We start from the raw sequence: 16690 nt of genomic DNA on the forward strand, positions 1-16690 counted from the left end.
TCTGTCTGTCAAACTCCCTCTGCCTTTTCCAGCCTTTTTAGCAGAGCAGGAAACTCTTTTGGCTTTCAGCAGTGTTAAGCCTTATGCACTGTTCAGTGCCAAAGCCACCTCCTCTCTGAAGACTTACTCTGGCCTGTGTCCTCTCTGAGGTCAACTGCTTCCTATCCCCAAGGCCTCCTGCACAACACCTGACCTTTCCCCTCTCATTCCTGTGAAAACGTGTCTACCCAAGTGAGACCCACCTAAGGATGAAGATAGTGAGATCCTAACAGCTTAACATTCAGAGGGACACCAAAAAGCTCAGTAATCAAGATGAATAGCAATTTAATACCATATTTTTAATTATCAACATGGGTGCAAAAAGTTAAAAATTAACAAAACATGAAATTTAAAAATAAAGATGGGATCCTTGAGGGACTGGGTCCTCCTCCTACCTGTCGGTGCTCACTTAAGGTAACAGGATGAAATGACCTCCAACTTGACCTTGCACATGTTGCTTGTGCGAAGACCGAAGGTGGGGACGCTTCGGGAGCCAATGTCCTCATCTCCCCCCCACTTCGATCGGCTGGGAGGTGCAGGGACCGAGCTGTGGGGCGCGTGTGTGTGCCTTGCCTGAGTGCGGCACACGTGTGCCCGCGCGCTTCCCGGCTGGCTCTTCTCTGACAGCTTTGGCTCGGGACCAGGCAGCGCCCCGCACTCCAGGGCGCACCCCGAGTTCTGACTTTGCAGGGTCGGGGGCCCTGGGCTGCCCCTGGGCGAACTCACTCGGAATCCCTGTTACACAACTAGCAGGTGGAGCGCGACTCTTCCTGGAGCTTCAGTCCTCACGAGAACACGCCAGGCCCTGAGCGGTGGCAAAGACACCTGCACCTACTTCCCAGCCCCTTCGGTTGTTCGCAAGACCCCCGAACCTCTCACTCCCCCAGGTGTGACGGGAGAAGCCATGGCTGGAGGCCCGGGAGCTCGAGGGCGGGACAGCGCCGAAGGAGGGAGGAGGAGAAGGAGAAGGGTGTCTCACTATGCTCCGCCCCTGTCGAGATGTAGCCAATTGCCGTGCGCCGTGAGCCCTGGCCCCGCCCCCGGCTCGCCGCCAGCGGGCCGCCGGGCCGGTAATAATTAGGCGGTGGTGGGCGGGGCGCCGCGTCAGCGCCAGGCACTGGCCAATCAGGAGGGCTCCCTGTGCCGCGTCACAGGCCGAACAACCAAACAGAAAAGTTTACTAAACAGCGGACGAGAGGCCGGCGGCGGCGGTGAGGGGGCCGGAGCGAGCGGAGTTTGGCGGCCTCACCTGTCCCCATTCACCGGCGGCGACCGGCGGCGGGCAGCGCGTCCGGCGGAGAGGGCCGCCGCCAGGTGAGGCGAGGTGAGGAGCGACTCGGGCGGCACCGGCTCCCCCGCCCCTCCCCCTTCGTGAGGCGCGGCCCGGCCCTCCCGCGGCGACCGGAAGCGGACGGTGGGCGGCAGGTGGCGGCCGGGCCGGGCGTCCGCTGAGGGCCGAGGCCGTAGGTCCCGGGGCGGTGGGTGAGGTGGGGGCACCGGGCGGGGCCCCGGCGGTCGCGTTCCGGGCAGTTGGCGGGCGGGGGATCGGGGCGCCCCTGTCACCGAGCTGCATGTCCGCGTTTCCGGGACCTGCCCACCTGCGGCGCTTGCGGAAGGGAAGGGGCAGGAGTTGGTCCCGCCGCGGTCCAGGGCTTCTGCGGCTTCTCTGCGGTGTTTTCGGGTCTGCGTCCGCCCGCGGAGACAGGTGCGGAGGACGGTCGCGTGTGCAGTGACTTGAACTTTGTTTCGAACTGGGGCGGGGGGGGGGTAAAGCCGCGCCCCCGGAGCGCCCCGTCGGGCTGGGCTTCACGCCCAGAAAGTTGTGGCGGGTCGTGACCGGGTGCAGGCCCGGGCGGCGCCCCCCACCCCTTCCTCCGTCCAGTTGCCTGGCGGTGGGAACGCGGCGGTTCTTGGTGGTTTGCCCGCTCCGAGACACGGATTCAATTCCGCTTTGAAATCAGGTTCGGGGTGTGACTTTAAAATGCGAAATGTTATAAACTGCCGGCAAAAATTTTGTTTTTGTTGTTTTTTTTTTTTAATTAAACTAGTTGGCATACAATATTGGTCTCGGGTGTACAGCACACTGGCTGCATTTACATTCCGCACAGAGCGGTCACCACGCTGAAATACCGTGAACTTGGCATTTTAAGGTTAGTTATGTCATAATTACGTTACCAGTTTGGGGACACTTGCCGAGTTACTCCTAGTCCAGGTTTTCGGGGTTGGGGGGCGTGGGAGTTCTCTTTCTGCCAAACATGCACATTTAAATTTCCCAAACAGGTGGTTTTTGAACTCTTTTTCTTTCAATCAATACTACTTATTACTGGTGGACTTAAACATTAATTTAATATTTTTAAAAGATGATGGCTCTAGGAATGCAGTGGCTACTATTCTCTAATTAAAGTCTATTTTAAAAATTAAAAAATTACAAATACATGTACAAGGGAGGCAGGGATCACAAAGGTACAGAAGGAAATTCAGGGGTTAACGGACTCATTATTTTGATTGTGGAGATCATTTCCTTGGGTCAGAACTGATGACATCTTAAACTCTCTGCACAGTTTATGGTATGTCAGGTATACCGCAGAAAAGCCAGAAAAAAAAGTATTCAAAAGTGTATTTAGTACCACAGAAGAATGTGTGACGACACAGTAGAAAGAGGTAAACGCTAATAAAAACCCATGACTGTTCCCCCAAACTAGAGCATCACCAAAACTGGCATCAGCCTATGTGTTTCTCCTCCATCCTGCCTCTCCCTATCTGGGTAATTGGTCCATCTAGTCGGGCAGATTTTGTCTTTGTCATTGCCTTGCCGCCTTAAAAAAAAAATTTCATCACATATATTTGCAAATGTTTTAGTTTGCTTTTCTTTGGAGCTTTATAAAAATAGTGTGTGACTGTAGTCTATTCATTTCACTGATCGTGTTTTTTATTTTGCTTTGCTGTCAACAACTGTACCCCAAGAATATTTCTTGTTCCTCGTCTCCTCGGCACAAGTGCTACAGCCCCTCTGGAGTGCGCAGTGTAGCGTGCAGGAGGATGTTGTAGGTGGTCTGGGGTAAAACAGGTTGAAATATTAGAAGGAAAAATGCATGAAACTTTAGGATTCTCTTTTATGTCTTCATGGAAAATTTATAATCCTAATGGTTCGTTCAGGTCATAGTTTTTGAACATTTGCACGAGAAACCGAGATCCCTTGTTCACCTGTATAGGACGAATCTTTCCCTTTGAAATCACATTGTAAGAAGTCTGGCACTATTTGCAATCTCCTTTTTCAAAGTAAAAATACATACAGTAGAAAAAAAAAACCCTCTTGATTGCCTGTGACATAAATCACTGTGTTCCCCTCTCCCACCGTGTGTAATCGTGCAGAACACAGGCACACATGGGAGACTGTGGGTTCAGCTTTAGACCACAGTAATAAAGCAGGTGTCACAGTAGAGCCAGTCATCCTCTTTTTGCTGGTGGAGGGTCTTGCCTTCAGTTAATAAAACGAGGCGTGCCGGTCCTTCCCATTTCTCTTGTGCCCCAACATACTCACCTGAAAGAAACCTGTCCAAGTTGATCCTTCCAGTGTTGCTGACCTTGTTTAAGGAAAGCACCTCTCAAAGGGCAGGGTGTTTAAGGAAAAGGATTAGGTGTGTCCTTTGGAACATTTTTGGAGACAGATAATGTGGTGGGTATTTATCAGGATATGTTAACCACGCATTGAAGTGCTTTGTACTTCCACAGCCTCAGATTTGGAAGTGCCCCAAGGCGTGCTTCTGGAGCAGTCTCTTTTATTTGTCCTGCTGACTGCGATGCTGTGACAAATAGGGGAGCAGCATTAACTTCCTGCAAAGGGGTGTGTATGGAAGTAATGAGTTGACGTATAGCTTTGAATAACCTGTTTTTGTTTAAAGGCATGGGAAGGGAGATGACTTGAATTGTTCAGACAAATAATCAGGATGCCTTGTTTTGGAAGGGCTGTTTTGTTCTGCTTTTAAAAACCTCATTTTTGTACTTGATTATAAGGGCAGTGTGTGGGGTTTTTGTTTGTTTGTTTTTTTACTTGCAGAAGGAATAGAAAATTACAAAGAATAAATGACCATTGTTAATATTTTGGCAGGTATACCCCCAGTCTTTCTGTTTGTGTGTATTCTTCATACCCTAAACAATTATAAGTTGAATTTAAACATTATTAGGTGGCCTCTACCTTCAAAGCTTATCTCAGATATGATCCATCTCAATAGACAAAATAAAATTTTAACTTTTTACTGTGGCACTTATACTCTAGACCAGCAATGTCCAGTAGAAACACAGTGGGAGCCACGTAAGTAATTTAAACTTCTCTGGTAGCCCCATTTACAAAAAAAGAGAAGCAGTTGAAATATATTTTGCCTAACAAAAAATATGATGATTTCAACAAGTAATCAGTATAAGAAATTTTTAATGAGATACTTCACTTTTCTTTATGGAGACTGTTGTCATACCCGATGTGTATTTCCCACTTAAACCACATCTTGGACTAGCCTCGTTTCAGATGCGCAGTAGCCACGAGGGACGGGGGGCTACTGAGTGGATGGTGCTGCTCTAGACAACCGGTCCTTCCAGCTTCATAGAGGGGTCTCCTATCACTCTCCTCCCGACACGCCAACCTCTGCTCGAGCACACCACCCTTATTGCCTTAACGTTGCCCCTTCTGCCCGGAACAGATGTCACTCCTCCAGCAGTGCCTTTGCCGACCACCTTCCCTGGCTGCTTCATTGCTTTACAGAACCTGTCACCTGAAATGGTGTATGTGGTTATTGTCTGTATCCCTGTGTGAATGCAAATTACGTTTATCATTAGATCCCCATATATGCAGAGTATGGTTTTTAAAGGGTGCATTCCATTTTGTCTCAGGAAAGTGCTTTAATGACGGTCACTTCTGTGGGTAACTTGAGCGTGCTGCGAAGACAGCCTTAGGAGCTCACTCTTCTCTGTGTTTCTCATTTCTTTAGGATTTAATCTGTCTTCAAACTGCTGAGTTAAAGCAAATGAAGATTTTCTGTCTTTTCATAAATATAGCCAGATCTTGTCTTAAAAGTTTGACTAGCATTGTAGTATAAAGTTGACCAAATTGTTACAGAGCTTGACAAAAAAGAATTTGAGAGAATATACATTTCCTGTATGTCTTTACCAACACTGAGTATTTTCTTTCCTGCTTTCCTTCCCCGTTCATAAAATGTATTGTTTCTTAATTGTGACGATGAATAGAGATGGGGGTGTTGGGCATTTTATAGTCTTGTCTTTTGTTCCTTTTGGGTGGTGGTTTGTATTTCTGATACCATTTCAGCCTTTCGTGTTTGTAGGACAGCAGCCCTTTGCCACATGCTGCAGGTATTTTTCCTGGCTCTTCATTTGCCTTTGGTTTGTGCACGGTCTTTTTTTAACCACAAAAGAGTTTTTGCCTTTTAAGAAATTTAGGTTAATACTTTCTTTTTATGGTTTCCACTTTACTTTCATATCTAATGGATTCTTCTACCCAGATAACTTTTCTTCCTGTTCTTTTCTGGTTTCATGTTTCACATCCATCTTTTCCTGTTCATCTGGGAATTATCTTGACATATAATATATGAAAATGAAATAACTTCCCTTATTTTTTAAATTTTTAATTAGTTATTTCAACCCTATTTAAAAAATCTTTCCCTTGTTCCCTTGAAATAAAGCTACCTTCATCATATACAAAATGCACATATAGTTGGTTCTTTTTACCTTTCATTTAGTACCAATGATTTGATACCAGTACACATTGTTTTAGTACCTGGGAATAATGTGTTTTTAATTTTGTTTTTTTCTAAGCCTCCTCCTCATGTTTTTCTCCTCAGATTTTTGCTTATTGCTTTGTTAGTCCTCAAGTTTTTTATTTGATTTTCCAGGGTATTCAGGTTGGTTTGGTTTTGAATTTTTAATTTAAAAATATTGATTGTATTGTTCCTACATTTAATGTTTTATGTCATATAATGAAAAAATTTTTCATGCCATTAAATTTTCCTTTGAGCATCATGTTCGCTATGTTTCTTAAATTTTGACATGTGACCTCTTTGCTTTATTTAAAATCCGTGCAGTGCAGTTTGACTCCTTTCAGTCACTGTCCCATGCTGGCCGGAAATTGCGCTAAAAGTGTACAGTGATGAACTGTGTCCAGGTCTTTGCCTTTATGGACTTTACAGTCTTTTGGGAAACATAGGCCATTAACAAACCAACGAGTAAAGCATTTTCAGATTTTCTCAAGTGCCAGGAAGGAAAGAACTGTGATGTGCTAAATGTTCTGAGAATGTCTCTCCGAGGATGAAACATTTAAGTTTAGTGTTGGTACTGAGTGTGTTTGGGGAATTTCGGTAGCTTTTCCAATCTGTTAGACATGTTTTTTAAAAAAGTGATGACACGCTGAATATTTTTTGTAACATATTTGTAAAATTTGCCTTGCAAAACAGTTTTAGCTTCACCCCCATCATCCAACCAATTACTGCCTTGGAACTGTACGTCTGAGTTCTAAAGTCCAGAAAGGGCTGGGGGCAGTGTCCCCAATGAGGGAGCTGCTGCTGGCACAGAGGGGACAGCAGTGCTTGGCCTGCTTTAGGGTTTGATGGATCGGAGTGACCGGAGTCTGCTGAGTGAGGAGGACAAGCTTCCTTGCAAGACTTGGGAGACTTCTGTTATCTGAGTCGCCTGCTGCTCCCACTTCTCTGCCTTCCTGTCCCAGTTAGATTCCCTTGAGAGCAGTCTCCTACAAATGAATAATTTTGGCTCTTTCCTTCATTATTCTTACTGTATTTTCAGTTTCCCCCCACCTAATAAAAATACCTTTTCATATGCTGTCCCTGTTTACTTGTGGTTTCTTTGAAGAATCCTTCCTTGATGCTGGCAAAGAGGTGAAGTCCTTCTGTTGGCAGTATGTCTTCATCTTCACATTGGATTTTCCTTCTGTAAGCACTGGTAACAACTGCAATTCATTAAATTGCCCGGTTTGTTTTAGTGTCTGTTTCTTCCTCCAGAGCTGTACTTGCCAGTCTGGTAGGTACCAGCCATTTATGACTATTTAAATTAATTGAAATGAAATAAAACTAAAAATTTAGATCCTCAGTCTCACTAGTCATATTTCAGGTATTTAGTAACCACATGTGGCCAGTGGCTATTCTGTTCTATTGGACAGCAGAGATAAGAGTCTTTTGTAATGATGAAAATGGATCTTAATTTATAAATAATCATGTGGCTAATGACTATGTATTTTATTTAAATTTAAGTAGCCACATCTGACTTGAAACATGGCAAGTCTGAATTGAGATAGGAGATATTGATTACATATTGAAGTAATGCTATTTTGAATGTTTTGTGTTAAATAAAAGATATTACAATTAATTTAATTGCTTAAGGTTTTAATGTGGCTGCCACAAAATAGAAAAATGCATGTAGCTCCCATTATGTCTTTTGGACAGTACTCTTCGGACTAGACCATAAGTTTGTCCCGTGGTGGGGACAGTTCCACGTGGCATCCGCCGCCGCAGGCGGTGCCCAGCGTGGAGTAGGTGCTCGAGAGGTTGGATGAATGAATAAGCTTTGAATGTTACTCAGAGTAACATTCAAAGAGAACACTCAGAGTGATCAGAGAATGTTCCCTTTTCAACTTTCACTTTTCAAAATTGTCGGCTTGTGACTGTAACTTGAAAAAATTTTCTATTGAGAAAAGAAGCTTTTCTTTTGATACCTGTGTGAAAAATTAACCTCATTAAGTAGTGTGGGTCATTCATCTCTTTTTTATAGCTTAGGCCTCTAAGGAGAGAGGGAACTTAAAGCCTGCCAGTTTCCTGCCATTTTTTCATGTCTAGCAGCTTACTTCGGCATGTAGTGTGGCATGTGAAAGTGTACGACTATTAAATCTTCATAGTTGAGGATCATGGTGCTTTTTCCCTTTCTGTCCTTTGGTCTCAGGACTGTGAATCCCCGTTTCTTTTTAATTTACGTCTGTTGTGCTGACCCTTTAAACTGAAAGTGCTTTACTGTCTCATGGAAAGAGATCCCTTCTTTCAGATAAGTTTTTGCTTTCCTTTTGTTCCCTTAGTCTTTAGTATTTTGCTGAGTGGGCTATTACCACTTCCCCACTTCCATATTTACCTTTGTGTTTCTTTTCCTTAATGAATTAGAAGAGGCGTCTCAGGAATTGCAGACTCAAATACACACATCATTTTGTAGGCCATGTGTGTTTGTCAGGGGAATATTTGTAAAAATTAATTTCTTTTGTCCACTAGTTGGTGGTTTTTAGACTTGATCCTTAGCGATCCCAGCCATGTTTTGCCAGTGGCAGGGCCTGGTCCTTTTATCTGTGTAAACCACCTGTGGGTGCCCAGGGATGATGCCAAGGGCACATTTCTGTTGCAGGAAGAACAGTTTGAGCTATTCTCAGTCCTGTAAAATTCTAAGTAAGTGTTCACTCTGCTCTCTTTGTACAGGAAGCGATTCCTAATAGTCTAGGTATTGATTCTTTACTCAGGGCCTTTTAAATCAAAAGTGAAATGAGACCAAGCTGTTCAACACCTTGTCCTCTTCTAAATTGCCTGTAGGTGATAGGCTCGGAGAACCTCTGAGCTCCCACGAAGAGTGCACAGTGAGTCCTTTGAATACTTGAAGTTCAGAAAGGGACGTTGTCACACTCTCAGGGAGTCTTTGCAGACGCTGTGTTCCTGGGCAGCAATATTGTTTCATAGGAAGATAGTCTGGGTCGTGATACTGCTTTCCTTTTATTTCTTTTTTGCTGCTTTCATCTGCTACTGATTCAGAAGTAGAATGCAGTACCCTTAACTTTAACCTGTAAGCCATCTCGAGATGATATTTATCACCTTGAACTTCCTTCAGGGAGATCCTGGAGCTCTTTGAGCAGTGAGGAATAGCTAAATCCATATCTCTCTTTTCTGTTGGTTACAGATCAAGAGTGGTCTTGCTGATGTATTAGTGTTTGTAATACATGTCTGTTTCATACAAATAGTTAACTTTGAAGTGAAAAATTGTGTCAGGGCAGAGGTTTATTTGGTTCCCATCACTGTCTACTAATTTTATGCTTGCCAAACTTTAAGATTTAAATATTTGCCATTCCTTTTTCCATAACCCTGTAAAATTTGAGTAATCTAAAACCTGCTTTCTCCAGTTTCACGCTGCAACTCAAATGTGTGTTCCACGTGTTGTTTGCTCCTGTACCTCTTCTGCTTCCTGTGTTCTTCCGCAAGTGTCCACACAGTGGGGAGAAAACCTGAACTTGACTCCTGAAGGGCTGGGCATTCAAAGCCATGGACCTTTGCAAGGGATCTTGGAATTAGACCTCTGAATTGGCTCTTTCAATTTGTCCACTTAAAAGGCATAATAGATCATGCAGCTGTTTGGGCTTCTGCAGGGTGTTGCTCCGTATTCATGTCTAGTTGCAATTATGTGATTTTTCATTTTCTTCCAAAGGCTTCTCTTTGTAGTTGAAACAAGCTTGTTGGTTTTGTGTTGTAGTATATGAATTTTCTTTGAGGAAAAAATACAAGATTTTGAGCTTTGAAAATTAAATTTAAATTAAAAATTCTTTATATAAACTTAAAGTGTGTTTTAAGAAGAGCCATCCTAATTTGCTTTAATTTTGAATTTGTTTTTGTAAATCAGTCAGAATTTTTGTCAGATGAAAATTATACTTTACTGAACAAAGTAAATGTTATTCAATAAAATAATGATTAATGTCGGAGCTTAAAACATAACAGTTCTAATAAATAAACACATAGTAAAATACAGCAGACTTAGTGATGTGTAAAGTGACAGGTCTTTTTTTGTTTAAAAATCAGAGTCTCCATATACTCTTTTTAGAAAACTCTGTAGTAGAAATAACATTTAATATAATTTAGTATTTTAAGGGGAGTATACATAGCCTTTAGTTGCATCTTAGGGTGCCCATGCCGCCTTAAAGTAGTAAGTAGGGTGCAAAACAGTATCCACTCTTATTTTTTAAAACAACATTAAAAAACACGAACTTAAACCATCCTACACTTTTTATGTGAACACGTCATTAGAACAAGTTGCCTTTCCTCTTACAGATGCCCATTGGCTGTGCGTGAGTCTTTGCCTTGGCAAAGCACACACCATCAGACCTGTAAGTCTGCTACTAGGAAAATAATATTTGTGTCGTTTTTCTTCACTTAAAGTAGAAATGTCAGTTTTAATGCCACTGAAAATTTCACTAGCTATCCTGAGAATGTAAGTGTAAGTGAATTTGATAGGTAGCTTTGAAATTCATGTTTTGCATTCAGTATTTTAGCACTATATGTCTTCACTTAAGTTACGGTCTTCTTAAGCCTTGAAGAAAATACTCTCTTGTTCCTCCATGCAAAATGCTGTGATGGGTTTTCTGTTGCTGTTCTAAAATTTTCAAGCAAAAGATGAACTCTCTTGAAAAAGGAGTATATCTGTATGAAGCAGAACTTCACCTTCAGTGGCTCTGTAAAAATATCAGATGAGTTAGGCTCAAAAGGATTGTATTCTAAACAGCTGGTCACTGAACCGCAAACTAAAGCTGCTTCTGTGACATTTTTCAGTGCTGTAAGTTTATTTATTTCTACCCAAACAAAAGAGTAAGCAAATAGCATAGGATGGGAAAACTGAAACGTCAGCTACTGTTACTTTAAGAAACCAGCTTAGCCAGGGGGTTTTAGTGCGTGTAACCTAACCTGCTAGCAAGGAAAAGTTCTTTAAAATAATGGATATTAGCTGTATCCAATCACAATGACCGGTTTCACTAACAGGGAGGAGATTCTGCTCGTCAGCCACTAGCATCAGAGGAGGTGGAGCTTGATGTTCAGGTTTGGTTGCTTTGGGTACAGCTTCAAGTGAAGTTAATCTGAGGTGAAGCAAACAGAAAATTGTGGAGGTTTTGTTGGTAGGATTTTTGTTCTCATCTTCTAACGATCCTTACTTTTGCACTTTTGCTCCTTTATGCTTCTGTGTCTGCCAGGTTTTGTCATTGTTGCTGTTTTCTGATGCAAACTGAAAATTAAAATTAAGCAGGGAAGCAGAACAAAAGGGCTGTTTGGACAGGAAATAGGTGTTCAGAGAATCAAACTTGGCTTTCTTCTATAATTATTTTTAGGTCAGAATCTGAGTGTCATTTAAAAACTGTTTGAATCAAAATCCTCTCCAGTAACAGGCTCTGCTCTGGGACTGGGTGTTTGAGCAGTCATTTGTCAGTTTTTATAAATGACATATTGAGGAGGTCGATTTGATATGCCATTTTCCTTAAACTTAAGGTGTTAAGTTGCTAAAAGACAGATAAATGTGGTAGCCTTAAATTTGTTTTGTTTTGTTTTTTAAGAATAGAAATGCCAGTTGTTTAATTTTCTTTTTTACCCCCTGCACACACCCCCTTTTAACTTCAGTATATTTTAAATTCAGCAGTGTGTTGACATTTTTAATATGCTCATAATTTTAGCTCTTTTAAAAAAGAACATTGACATATTTTATATGACAAGGTAAAACTGCTTTGTCCTTTATTCAAACTTTATTTATTTCAAATGTGTAGATAAGTAATTAACACCCTTTTGAAACAGGAAATGAATGGGTATATATTTCTAAGATCTATAAGGAGGCTACCAAAACTTTTTTTAAAAAGTATCTATGAATCTGTTGACATTTCTTACTTAGGACATAATTGTATTATGTTTCAGTCCCAGAAGTTTTCTTTAGAGGTACTTTCTTTCTGTTGTCCTTTGATTTCATGGAAATTAAGGTATAAAAGTTTATTTGCATAATCAGCTCGAATGCCAGCTAAGCATTTCAGCCAGTGTGATTCTTGTATTTGCTATGCTGCTGCTTCCAGATCATGCAGTTTTTTAAATTAATGCTTTTCTGTTCTATCTATTGCTTAAATAGTGTAATGAAAATAAAATTAAGAAAAGTTACCCGTATACCACAAGATTATTGTGTGGTCTTATTTTTTTCCTCTTCCCTTCTATACCCTACCATGGTTTTCCCATAATTGTGAAGAAGTGCAGATTTTATACTACAATGTGTCTGGTGTGTCTGTCATCTGCTGTTAAAATTGTTTTTAGTTTCTGTTGCTATGTAATTCTTTTGTTAGTGGGACCTTACTGTACCTAGACTTTGGCCTGTTTTATATTTAGATTGTTCCTAGTTCTTCACCATTTAAAATGGCATTGTTTTGAACAGACGTCTATGTGTCAATTTTTAAATATTTTCTTGTTTTGTTTTTTTTAATGATTTATTTGCTTTGGAAAAATCCCGTGGAGTGGGTTTACCTAGGTCAAAGGATATGAACACTTCATTGGCCAAATTGATTTTCAGAAAAGGCATACCGGTTTCTATGCTGCCAGCGGGATGTGCTTCAAAATGTCTTTAGTGGTGACCCCTTATGTGTTCTGTTAAAGCATGCCTCTGAAGCCCTCTGACTTATTGATTAGTTTTGCCTAAACTGATAACCTACTTTACATTTCTCTGTCCAATATGTAGATGGAACTAAACCTATTTTCTAGACATTAAAATCATATGAAGGAAATTGGGAAAATTTTTACCCGCTTAAATGTGTGATTATATTCTTGTTGGGTATTTTACTTGTTGTGTATGTTGCTACCCATAAATACAAGGCTGAATATTTTACACTGGCGTTGTGGTTCAGGCCAGGCTTCCTGAGGACGTGCTTCTGCTAAGCACACACCAGAAGAAATATTTTCTTGCAAGAAAATATCTCAGAAACATTTTTAGAGTGGGAGCTGGAATGGTGCCAGTTAATGTTACCTGTGTCTGAACAGATATGAAAAGCTTTTATTGCTATTTGTGCATTTCTGATGTTTTAAAATAAAGTATAGATGCAGCATGTGTATCTATATACTTAAGATTTAAAAGTGGCACATCAGCACCTTCCTAGCATCTCACAGGTGTTCCAGTAAAGGTAAGATGGAGCCACACTCGGTGGTCCCACACAGGGACCACCTACTGTCTGGCTGTGCCTGCTGCGGACGCGCACTCTTGCCAGCCAGGCCGTGAGCTGCAGTGGGCTGTAACTGTTCAGGTTGTGAACTTGTTAACTACTTACTCTTCCAGAACAAACTTTAAGAGTTGTTTTAAAGCAACAGTCAAAACAGTTGAAAATACTAATACTATTTTAAAATGGGAGGCAATGATAAGTCCTGAGTTAAGCTGTAACTCATTGATGCAACCAGTAGTTGAGCACGTATGATCTTGAATTTGTCTAGCACATTTTGCAATTTAAATAATTTAACTTATTATCTGTACTTTTTAAAAATTTACTGATAACAGTATGTCTAACTTTCAGAGCTAATATTGGGTGTGTTGGTTATTTTGTGTGTTTCAGGGGAAAGTTTTGTTTAATGTGTATTTTGCTTGTTGTTCCTGAAAAGTTTGATTTTCTAGACACTTTGGTTTTCTTATTTAAATGAAATAGAAAAGAAAACCTTAAAACTCATCACTTTTAATTAGTGAAAAAATTCTTATGAAACATCTTCTATGCATTTAAATTTGCTAGATGTATTAGAATTTATACAGATACTTTATTCATGAATAGGTTGCTTTTCACTTGAATATTTAAAAATTTTTGTTGATGCTTAAATTTGTGTCATAAATATTTCCTTTGTTCTACATTTGAGGAAATATATTTAATTTTCTTCTTAAAAGATGACTTTTATTCCTGCCAGGTAGAGATGAAGGTAATTGTAAGTGTAACAATTTCAGTGGAAGTCATTTCAAGCTTGGCTGTAGATTACCATGTTTTGATGGGGACCCAGGTAAAGGTTCACCTCCTCCGGGAACACTGGCACTTTGAGGAATGATCACCTTCATGGTCTTTCTGCTGTAGCTCCACAGAACTGGTCTCTGGTTGACAGGGCCAGGGGGTACCTGGCACTTCCTTTTAGTACAGACGTTTTCCTTAGAGGGTAGAAACCAGTTTTCTAGAGGGAGGAGAAAACTCTTTAAATGCTGTGACTTTGAGGCAAGCTGCGACCAGTGATAGCTCTGTTGTATGCTTTTAGAATGGGGAGAGAGCGATCTAGAGGGGATAAGAAATGCCTTTAAAGCCTCTCTTGTCAGTCTGTTTTTGAGAGGAATGCAGTGATTAGTTTTTCTGATAACAAAAGGGAAATTTTGGGTGGGCCGTAGGTTGGTAAACTGAGACTACCTGGAACCAGTGGTTTAGTGGTTCCAAGATCTCCTTGTTCTCTGACATAGCGGGACTCGACAGTTTTGCAGTGTATGTCCTGCACGGCTTCTTTGTAGAAGTCGGTAAATGTTTTGGGAGCTAATTTTTTTGTGGATAACTTTTGCCTTTTCAAAACTCTCCTTGTTCGTTCACTGACACTGCCGGGGCCGCCTCCGGTCTGTGTGTCTGCCCTCTGCAGATGTTTCCTCAGCGGAGCCACTGAGTGTTGGACTTTGTGTGGCATGGACCTTCACACTGTCCTCGCTGTACCCCTTGGGTAGTCTTCAGTCTCCTGCGCACCCTATGTGTTAATGGTTGCAAGATCTGTGCCTTAGGTCCAGATTTTTTTGTTTGCACTTGAAATCCATGTTCATCCAGCTTATCAGTGTTTCTTCCATGCTGACACTGAACTTAACCTGTCTAGCCCTAACTGCTTGTTTTGTCCTCCTAGCGCTCTCTCTCAGACCCTTTCCCCTCCTGCAAAGCCAGTAGTGGGTGGCACCACCGTCGGAGCTGGATCCTGGGGCATTCTGGTCTCCCTTTTCCTTCACCCCCAGGTAGCCACAGCTTCTTGTCCATTTTAAATCTGCAGCGTCTCTAGAATCCATGCACTTTTTTTCCTTCATCTCAGCACAGGCCACACTATGGTTTCTCATTTAGACTACGGAAACAACCTCCTAACTGAACTTCTGGTTTTGGCTCTCTGTAATATGTTCTTCACTGTGTAATCAGGTCTGCCTTTCTCTGCTTACAGTTCTTTCTGAATTCTTTTAACAAATTTGTTTTTTGTTTTTTTAAAGATTTTATTTATTTCAGTATGTGAGAGATACATCAATCAGTTGCCTCTTGTACACCCCCACCTGGGGACCTGGCCCACAACCCAGCTATGTGCCCTGACTGGGTATTGAACCAGTGATCCTTTGGTTCGCTGACCGGCACTCAATCCACTGAACCATACCAGCCAGGGCCTAGCCTTTCTTAACTACCTAGGGTAAATAATAATACCAACTACTTCTGTGCTAAACATTCTCTGAGGCACTACCCAAAGAACCATAAAACAGGTAAGTATTATTGCCTTCATTTAACAAGTGAGACATTTTAGAAATGGTCCAAGTTTGTCTTAGCTGAGAAATGGGTCCACAGGTTGAACTGAATTTGGCCAAAGCCCTTCCTCTGCATCCATGAGCCGTGTGGCTTCCTAAGCTGGCCCTCCTGTGCCTGTAGCTTTTTCCCCATACTGCTCCGTGCCATGCCATTCTCCGTCTAGGGCATGCTGAAATGAAAACTTTTTGCCTAGGTCTAGAAGTGCTTTAAGGTAAACATTTCTGACAATCTTTTGGAACATCTCAAAAGAGAGAGACATTTTTAAATGCACAGGATATAAGAAAATAAGACAATAAAAGAATGAGACATAAGACAAGAAAAGAATGAGGGAAAATAAAGGTAGTTTTCCATGTGTGGTCAGTTTTGAATTTCAGAGCTGTTGAAGTGCTTACATTCAATAAAGGCTTGAGACCGAGCTGTGTAAGAGGTAGGGTGGGCACAGTGTGCAAGCACTTTTTCTGGGCTGTTGTTTGAAAGGCTGCTGACCTCCTTCAGTAGCCGTTAACCTGGACCTCGTGTCCATTTTTGCATCCAGATGTGTGCAGCATCTACCTGTGAACACGAGACAATAAGCTACTGGATGACTTACAGGTAGGAAAACAGACCACACACCGTTTTTCACATCAAATGTATCATGAAAAAAGGAAAATGCTGTGGCTAATCCCATCTAGAAAAATGAGGTAAACTTAGAAATAGTTGGTTTGGAATTTTTTTTAAAAGATTTTACTTAACTTTTTAGAGAGGAATGGGAGAGAGAAAGCGGGAGAGAGAAACATCAGTGTTTGGTTGCCTCTTGTGCACCCCCAACTGGGGACCTCGCCCACAACTCAGGCATGTGCCCTGATTGGGAATCGAACCAGCGACCCTTTGGTACACAGGCCAGCACTCGATCTACTGAGCCACACCAGCCAGGGCTGGAATTTTTTTCCAAGTACTTACTATATTACTTTATTTCTCTCCACTATCCTCCTCTAACATATTTTAGGGCCAAAAAAAAAAAAAAAGCCTTTTTTCATCAATAGCTTTGAAAGCACCTTGGTAGTAAAAGGAAAAGATCAGGTGGATAGAACTTTTGAAAATATAGGTAAATATTGTCTTCTTTGAAAGGGTTGAATTCTTTGTAAGGGTTGAATTCTTATGTGTAGTTGGGAGTTAATGCGATTTTACACTTTTAATAAAATCCATGCTTTCCCATTATAAAAGCAGAAGTTGTGGGGGTTTTTGGTTGGTTTTAACCATTAAAACATTTTAGAGGCAGGAAATGCCATAGTCCTCTCAAATGTTTATTTTAATGTGGCATATTTTACTATTCAAGTAATCTTTTGCTGTTTTTTA

At 41.5% G+C, this 16690-nt stretch overlaps 1 protein-coding gene across 13 annotated transcripts in view; it reads left to right on the forward strand.

The window, feature by feature from the left end:
* Positions 1 to 1214: 1214 nt before the first annotated feature.
* The window catches only part of ZFAND6 (zinc finger AN1-type containing 6), a 47103-nt gene continuing 31627 nt past the window's right edge, over positions 1215 to 16690 (forward strand). For 2 of the 13 annotated variants that reach the window (XM_045824899.1, XM_045824896.1), the window contains exons 1-2: positions 1225 to 1353; positions 2088 to 2189. The gene's annotated coding sequence lies outside the window, so the exon portion shown is untranslated. Of the gene's footprint in view, positions 1364 to 1451; positions 1503 to 1530; positions 1745 to 2087; positions 2190 to 10870; positions 10961 to 16690 lie in introns of those variants that run through there. The other 11 variants (XM_045824895.1, XM_045824893.1, XM_045824898.1 and 8 more) reach the window with 11 other exon arrangements.

Source organism: Phyllostomus hastatus, unplaced genomic scaffold, assembly GCF_019186645.2.
Source record: "Phyllostomus hastatus isolate PE091 unplaced genomic scaffold, TTU_PhHast_1.1 phas_scaffold_555, whole genome shotgun sequence".
Lineage (NCBI taxonomy): Eukaryota > Metazoa > Chordata > Mammalia > Chiroptera > Phyllostomidae > Phyllostomus > Phyllostomus hastatus.